Here is an 8,293-nt window from a genome sequence, read left to right as displayed (position 1 = left end):
AACCGATCGTGATCAAGATCTTCTACGCGCTTTGCAAGCGGCAAGTGATCGTCTACCGCAGCAACAAGAGCCTCATCTTGTAGGCTTTGGAATCTCTTCAAGGGTGAGACTCGATACCCCCTCGTTGCTACCGTCTTCTAGATTGCATCTTGGCTTGGATTGCGTGTTCGCGGTAGGAAAATTTTTGTTTTCTATGCAACGTTATCCTACAAAGTGGTATCGAGCCGTGTCTATGCATAGATGGTTGCACGAGTAGAACACAATGGTTTGTGGGCGTTGATGCTCTTGTTATCTTTAGTTTGAGTACTTTGCATCTTTATGGCATAGTGGGATGAAGCGGCTCGGACTAACTTTACATGACCGCGTTCATGAGACTTGTTCCTCGTTCGACATGCAACTTGTATTGCATAAGAGGCTTTGCGGGTGTCTGTCTCTCCTACTATAGTAAAGATTCAATTTACTCTTCTATTGAAAACATTAGTATCAACGTTGTGGTTCATGTTCGTAGGTAGATTAGATCTCTCTCGAAAACCCTAAACCACGTAAAATATGCAAACCAAATTAGAGACGTCTAACTTGTTTTTGCAGGGTTTGGTGATGTGATATGGCCATGATATGATGATGAATATGTATGAGATGATCATTATTGTATTGTGGCAACCGGCAGAGCCTTATGGTTGTCTTTAAATTTCATGTTGAGTAGTATTTCAAAGTAGTTGTAATAGTTGCTACATGGAGGACAAACATGAAGACGGTGCCATTGACCTTGGTGCTACGCCGACGATGATGGAGATCATGCCCGAAGATGATGGAGATCATATCCGTGCTTTGGAGATGAAGATCAAAGGCACAAGAACAAAAGGGCCATATCATATCACATATGAACCGCATGTGATGTTAATCCTTTTTATGCATCTTATTTTGCTTAGATCGCGACGGTAGCATTATAAGATGATCCCTCACTAAAATCTCAAGATAATAAAGTGTTCATCCTTAGTAGCACCGTTATTAAGTCTTATCGTTTGAAGCATCTCGTGATGATCGGGTGTGATAGATTCGATAAGTACATACAACGGGTGCAAGACAGTTTTGCACATGCGGATACTAAGGTGGCCTTGACGAGCCTAGCATGTACAGACATGGTCTCGGAACACGTGATACCGAAAGGTAGAGCATGAATCATATGGTTGATATGATGAACACTATGAGTGTTCGCCATTGAAATCACACCTTTTCTCGTGATGATCGGGTTTAGGTGCGGTGGATTTGGTTCGTGTGATCACTAAGACAATGCGAGGGATATTGTTTTGAGTGGGAGTTCACCTAGGGTTTTAATTATGTTGAATTAAAATTTGAACTCAATTTGTCATAAACTTAGTCTAAACTATTGCAAATATATGTTGTAGAGATGGCGTCCTCAATCAATTTTAATCGGTTCCTAGAGAAAGAGAAACTTAAGAGCAACGGTAGCAACTTCACCGATTGGTTCCGTCATGTGAGGATCTTCCTCTCTGGCGGAAATCTGCAATTTGTGCTTGATGCACCGCTAGGTGACCCTCCTGAGAAGATGAATCCGATGAAGTAAAAGCTGTTTACGCAACTCGGAAAACTCGGTACTCTCAAGTTCGGTGTGCCATCCTGTGCGATGCGGAATCCGATCTTCAAAAACGTTTTGAGCACCATGATCCTCATGAGTTGATGAATGAGCTGAAAGCTATATTCGAGACTCATGCGGCGATGGAATGCTATGAAGCATCGAAACATTTCTTCAGCTGTATGATGGAAGAAGGCAGCTCCGTTAGTGAGCACATGCTCGCCATGACCGGGCATGCGAAGAAACTCGTTGACTTGGGAATAGTGATTCCTAACAGATCGGGATTAATCGTGTCCTTCAATCACTGCCACCAAGTTACAAGAACTTTGTGATGAACTACAATATGCAGAACATGAACAAGGAGTTACCTGAACTCTTTGGCATGCTAAAAGCTGCTGAAATTGAGATCAAGAAAGAGCACCAAGTGTTGATGGTCAACAAGACCACCAGTTTCAAGAAACAGGGCAAGTCTAAGGGAAAATTCAAGAAGGGTGGCAAGAAAGCTGCCACGCCTCCTATGAAACCTAAGAACGGCCCTAAGCACGATCTTGAGTGCTATTACTGCAAGGAGAAGGGACAACTGGAAGCGTAATTGCTCCAAGTATCGGCTGATCTAAAGAGCGGCCTTGTCAAGAAGAAGAAAGAAGGTATATCTGATATACATGTTATAGATGTTTATCTCACTAGTTCTCGTTCTAGTACCTGGGTATTTGATACTGGTTCGGTTGCTCATATTTGTAACTCGAAACAGGAACTAAAGAATAAACGACAACTGCTGAAAGATGAAGTGACGATGCGCGTTGGAAACGGATCCAAGGTCAATGTGATCGCAATGGGACACTTCCTCTACATCTACCTTCGGGATTAGTTTTAAGCCTAAATAATTGTTATTATGTACCTGCGTTGAGCATGAACATTATATCTGGATCTTGTTTAATGCAAGACGGTTATTCATTCAAGTCTGAGAATAATGGTTGTTCTATTTTTATGAATAATATCTTTTATGGTCGAGCACCACAAAAGAATGGCTTATTTCTGTTAGATCTCGATAGTAGTGATACACATATACATAACATTGATGCTAAGCGAATTAAACAAAATGATAATTCTACTTATATGTGGCATCACGTCTTGGTCATATTGGAGTGAAACGCATGAAGAAACTCCATACTGATGGATTACTTGAATCACTTGACTTTGAGTCACTTGATAGATGCGAAGCATGTCTCATGGGAAAAATGACAAAGACTCCAGGGTCTGGTATGATGGAGCGAGCTACTGACTTATTGGAAATCATACATACCGATGTATGTGGACCAATGAGCGTAGCATCGCGCGGTGGTTATCGTTATGTTCTAACCTTCACAGATGATCTGAGTAGATATGGGTATATCTATTTCATGAAACATAAATCCGAAACTTTCGAGAAGTTTAAGGAATTTCAAAGTGAAGTAGAAAATCAACGTAACAAGAAGATCAAATTTCTACGATCTGATCGTGGAGGTGAATATCTGAGTTATGAGTTTGGCATGCATTTAAAGAAATGCGGAATACTTTCACAATTGACACCGCTAGAACACCTCAACGAAACGGTGTGTCCGAACGTCGTAATCGAACTCTCTTAGATATGGTTCGTAGTATGATGTCTCTTACTGATTTGCCGTTATCATTTTGGAGTTATGCATTAGAGACAGCCGCATTCACTTTAAATAGAGCACCATCAAAATCCGTAGAAACGACACCGTATGAATTATGGTTTAATAAGAAACCTAAGCTGTCGTTCTGAAAGTTTGGGGTTGCGAAGCCTATGTAAAGAAGTTACAACCGGACAAGCTAGAACCCAAAGCGGAGAAATGCGTCTTCATAGGTTATCCTAAGGAAACTATAGGATACACTTTCTATCACAGATCCGAAGGCAAAATCTTTGTTGCTAAGAACGGAACCTTTCTTGAGAAAGAATTTCTCACTAAAGAAGTGACTGGAAGAAAAGTAGAACTCGATGAGATTGATGAATCTATACTCGTTGATCAGAGTAGCGCTGATCGGAAGTTGTACTGTCACCGCCTACCGGCAACAGAGGAAGCTAATGATAATGATCATGAAACTTCGAACGAGGAAACTACCGAACCTCGCAGATCGACAAGGGAACGTGCCACTCCCTGATTGGTATGATCCTTGTCTAAATGTCATGATTGTGGATAACAATGATGAGGACCCTGCGACGTATGAAGAAGCGATGATGAGCCCAGATTCCAACAAATGGCAAGAAGCCATGAAATCCGAAATGGGATCCATGTATGATAACAAAGTATGGACTTTGGTAGACTTACCTGATAGCCGAAAGGCTGTCGAAAATAAATGGATCTTCAAGAGAAAAACAGATGCTGATGGTAATATTACTGTCTATAAAGCTCGACTTGTCGCAAAGGGTTTCAGACAAATTCAAGGAGTTGACTACGATGAGACTTTCTCACCCGTAGCGAAGCTGAAATCTGTGAGGATTTTGTTAGCAATAGCTGCATTTTTCGATTATGAGATTTGGCGGATGGATGTCAAAACGGCGTTCCTTAATGGAGACATTGAGGAAGAGTTGTATATGGTACAACCCAAAGGTTTTGTCGATCCTAAAAATGCTGACAAAGTATGCAAACTTCAGCGTTCAATCTATGGACTGAAGCAAGCATCGAGAAGTTGGAACCGACGCTTTGATAAGGTGATCAAAGACTTCGGGTTTATACAAAGGTCATGGAGAGGCCTGTATTTACAAGAAAGTGAGTGGGAGCTCTGTAGCATTCCTGATATTATATGTAGATGACATATTATTGATCGGGAATGATATAGAACTATTAAGCAGTTGTTAAGGATTATTTGAATAATAGTTTTTCAATGAAAGACCTTGGTGAAGCATCGTATATATTAGGCATCAAGATTTATAGAGATAGATCAAGACGTCTAATAGGGCTATCACAGAGTACATATCTGGACAAGATTCTAAAGAAGTTTAGAATGGACGAAAGTAAGAAAGGGTTCTTACCTATGTTACCGAGGCAAGGTATTGAGTAAAACTCAAGGACCGGCTACGACAGAAGAAAGAGAAAGGATGTGTAACATCCCCTATGCCTCGGCGATGGGATCTATCATGTATGCCATGCTATGTACTAGACCGGATATAGCACATGCTGTTAGTTTGACTAGCGGATATCAAAGTGATCCAGGAATGGAACAACTTGGACAGCGGTCAAGAATATCCTGAAGTACTTGAAAAGAACTAAGGATATGTTTCTTTGTTATGGAGGTGACCAAGAGCTCGTTGTAAACGGTTACACCGATGCAAGTTGGAACACCGATCCGATGACTCTAAGTCACAATGCAGGTACGTGTTTATATTGAATGGTGCTGCGATGGCTGGGCAAGCTCGAAGCGATTGCACGGTGGCGAAGTCTTCAACGGAATCAGAGTACATAGCGGCTTCGGAGGCTTCATCGAAGCGGTATGGATGAAGAGGTTCATTGTAGAGCTCGGTGTGGTTCCGAGTGCATTGGACCCATTAATCATTCTTTGTGATAACATGGGTGCCATCGCCAATGCACAAGAGCCAAGGTCACACAAGAGGCTGAAGCATATCAAGCTGCGTTACCACTCGATTCGCGAGTACATCGAAGATGGAGAAGTAAAGATTTGCAAAGTACACACTGATCTGAATGTAGCAGATCCGTTGACTAAAGCTCTCCCTAGGGCAAAGCATGACCAACACCGAGAATGCCATGGGTGTTAGGTATATTACAATGTAATCTAGATTATTGACTCTAGTGCAAGTGGGAGACTGAAGGAGATATGCCCTAGAGGCAATAATAAAGTGGTTATTATTTATATCTTTATGTTTATGATAAATGTTTATATATCATGCTAGAATTGTATTAACCGAAACATTAGTACATGTGTGATATGTAGACAAACAAGAAGTCCCTAGTATGCCTCTTAAACTAGCTTGTTGATTAATGGATGATTAGTTTCATAATCATGAACATTGGATGTTATTAATAACAAGGTTATGTCATTGTGTGAATGATGTAATGGACACACCCAATTAAGCGTAGCATAAGATCTCGTCATTAAGTTATTTGCTATAAGCTTTCGATACATAGTTACCTAGTCCTTATGACCTTGAGATCATGTAAATCACTTATACCGGAAAGGTACTTTGATTACACCAAACACCACTGCGTAAATGGGTGGCTATAAAGGTGGGATTAAGTATCCGGAAAGTATGAGTTGAGGCATATGGATCAACGGTGGGATTGGTCCATACCTATGACGGATAGATATACTCTGGGCCCTCTCGGTGGAATGTCGTCTAATGTCTTGCAAGCATATGAATGAGTTCATAAGAGACCACATACCTCGGTACGAGTAAAGAGTACTTGTCAGGAGACGAGGTTGAACAAGGTATAGAGTGATACCGAAGATCAAACCTCGGACAAGTAAAATATCGCGAGACAAAGGGAATTGGTAATATATGTGTATGGTTCATTCGATCACTAAAGTCATCGTTGAATATGTGGGAGCCATTATGGATCTCCAGGATCCCGCTATTGGTTATTGGTCGGAGTGAGTACTCAACCATGTCCGCATAGTTCTCGAACCGTAGGGTGACACACTTAAAGTTGGATGTTGAAATGGTAGTTCTTGAATTATGGAATGAAGTTCGAATATTTGTTCGGAGTCCCGGATGAGATCCCGGACATCACGAGGAGTTCCGGAATGGTCCGGAGAATAAGATTCATATATAGGATGTCATTTTATGTGAAATAAAATGTCGCGGAAGGTTCTATGGAAGGTTCTAGAAGGTTCTAGAAAAGTCCGGAAGAAACCACCAAGGAAGGTGGAGTCCACAAGGGACTCCACCTCCATGGCCGGCCAGCCCTAGTGGGGGTGGAGTCCCAAGTGGACTCCACCATAGGGGGCCGGCCACCCCCCACATGGGAGGTGGGAATCCCACCTTTGGGTGGGAGTCCTAGTTGGGCTAGGTTTGCCCCCTCCTATGGAAGGTTTTGGTTTCGGGTCTTATTCGAAGACTTGGACACCAACACTTGGGATCCACCTATATAATGAGGGGCCAAGGGAGGGGGCCGGCCACCCCAAGACCATAGCTTGGCCGCCCCCCTTGAGTGGCCGGCCACCCCCTCCCAAACCCTAGCTTTGCTCCTCCACTTCATATTGTCCGGTTTGCTTAGCGAAGCTCCGCCGGACTTCTACACCGCCACCGACACCACGCCGTCGTGCTGTCGGATTCAAGAGGAGCTACTACTTCCGCTGCCCGCTGGAACGGGGAGGTGGACGTCGTCTTCATCAACAACCGAACGTGTGACCGAGTACGGAGGTGCTGCCCGTTCGTGGCGCCGGAACCGATCGTGATCAAGATCTTCTACGCGCTTTTGCAAGCGGCAAGTGATCGTCTACCGCAGCAACAAGAGCCTCATCTTGTAGGCTTTGGAATCTCTTCAAGGGTGAGACTCGATACCCCCTCGTTGCTACCGTCTTCTAGATTGCATCTTGGCTTGGATTGCGTGTTCGCGGTAGGAAAATTTTTGTTTTCTATGCAACGTTATCCTACAAGAACAGACCGGCAAGAGAATAAAGCTTATAAGCAAAGGGCGTGAGCACTTACTCAAGGCTTTGGCGTCGGTATCCTTGATCATCTGACCAAGAGAAACCTGAGCCGCCGCGAGAACAGCGTTCCGGTCCCGCTCCATCTCCCGCAGCTCCTTCTTCTTCCCAAGCTCCCGGCGCAGCTCCCCCTCGGCCTCGGCAAATTGTTTCCGGGCCTCTTCCACCTTGGCGTCGCCGGCAGCAATGGCCTCCTTCAGCGCATTCGCGTGCTGCAGCCCAGCTTGGACCAGTTGGTCCTTCAGTTTAGCGGTTTCATCCCGCTGGGCCTTGAGCTCCTGCTGGTGCTGGAGGGACAGCTTCTCCTTTTCAGCTGAAATTCGGAATGAATGGAGTTAGCGGAAAAAGATAACGATGGAAAAACAAACTGGTAGATCCGGCTCACCCTTAAGTGTGACAACTTGACCGGTGAGATCGTCCAGGGAAGCTTCCGGCAGGGCGGCTGCACAAAAGAAACCTTTTAAGAAAATTCAAAGAAAAAAGATAGTACAAAAGAAGCCGGTAGGCTCAAACGAACCTTGGCACTGGCTGTGGGTCAGCTGGAGGGAGGCGAAAGCCTCGGTGAGGTCCTGGTGCTCCCACAGCAGCTCCTCAAACAGTTGCTTCCGGGAGTCTAGCACGCCCTGCAAAGATTAGAAGAAACCGTGAGCTATACCGGTTTTGCGAAGCAAGTTGTGTACCAAGTACAGCATGCTTAACCCGAAACTCGGGGACTAGCTATGCCGGTTTCTGGCAGTTTCGCGCTAAGTACTGCGTGCTTAACCCGAAACTCGGGGACTAGCTATGCCGTTTTTTTGCAGTTTCGCGCTAAGTACTGCGTGCTTCATCCGAAACTCGGGGGCTGTGAGGATATATCTATAGATCATGAAGTTTGAAACCGGCATCGGTGTAAAGGAAAAGAGTTAAGATTCCGGTAAAATACTTACCAGCACGTTGTTATTGGCATCATGCCAGGCGTTGTCAAATTCCTTCACGGCATGTTTAAGCCGGCCAAAGTGCTGCACGGTGCTACGGGGGCCGTGGCTATCCACC

The sequence above is a fragment of the Lolium perenne genome, chromosome 3, assembly GCF_019359855.2.
Source record: "Lolium perenne isolate Kyuss_39 chromosome 3, Kyuss_2.0, whole genome shotgun sequence".
NCBI classification, from domain to species: Eukaryota; Viridiplantae; Streptophyta; class Magnoliopsida; order Poales; family Poaceae; genus Lolium; species Lolium perenne.
This window is presented reverse-complemented; position numbering follows the sequence as displayed.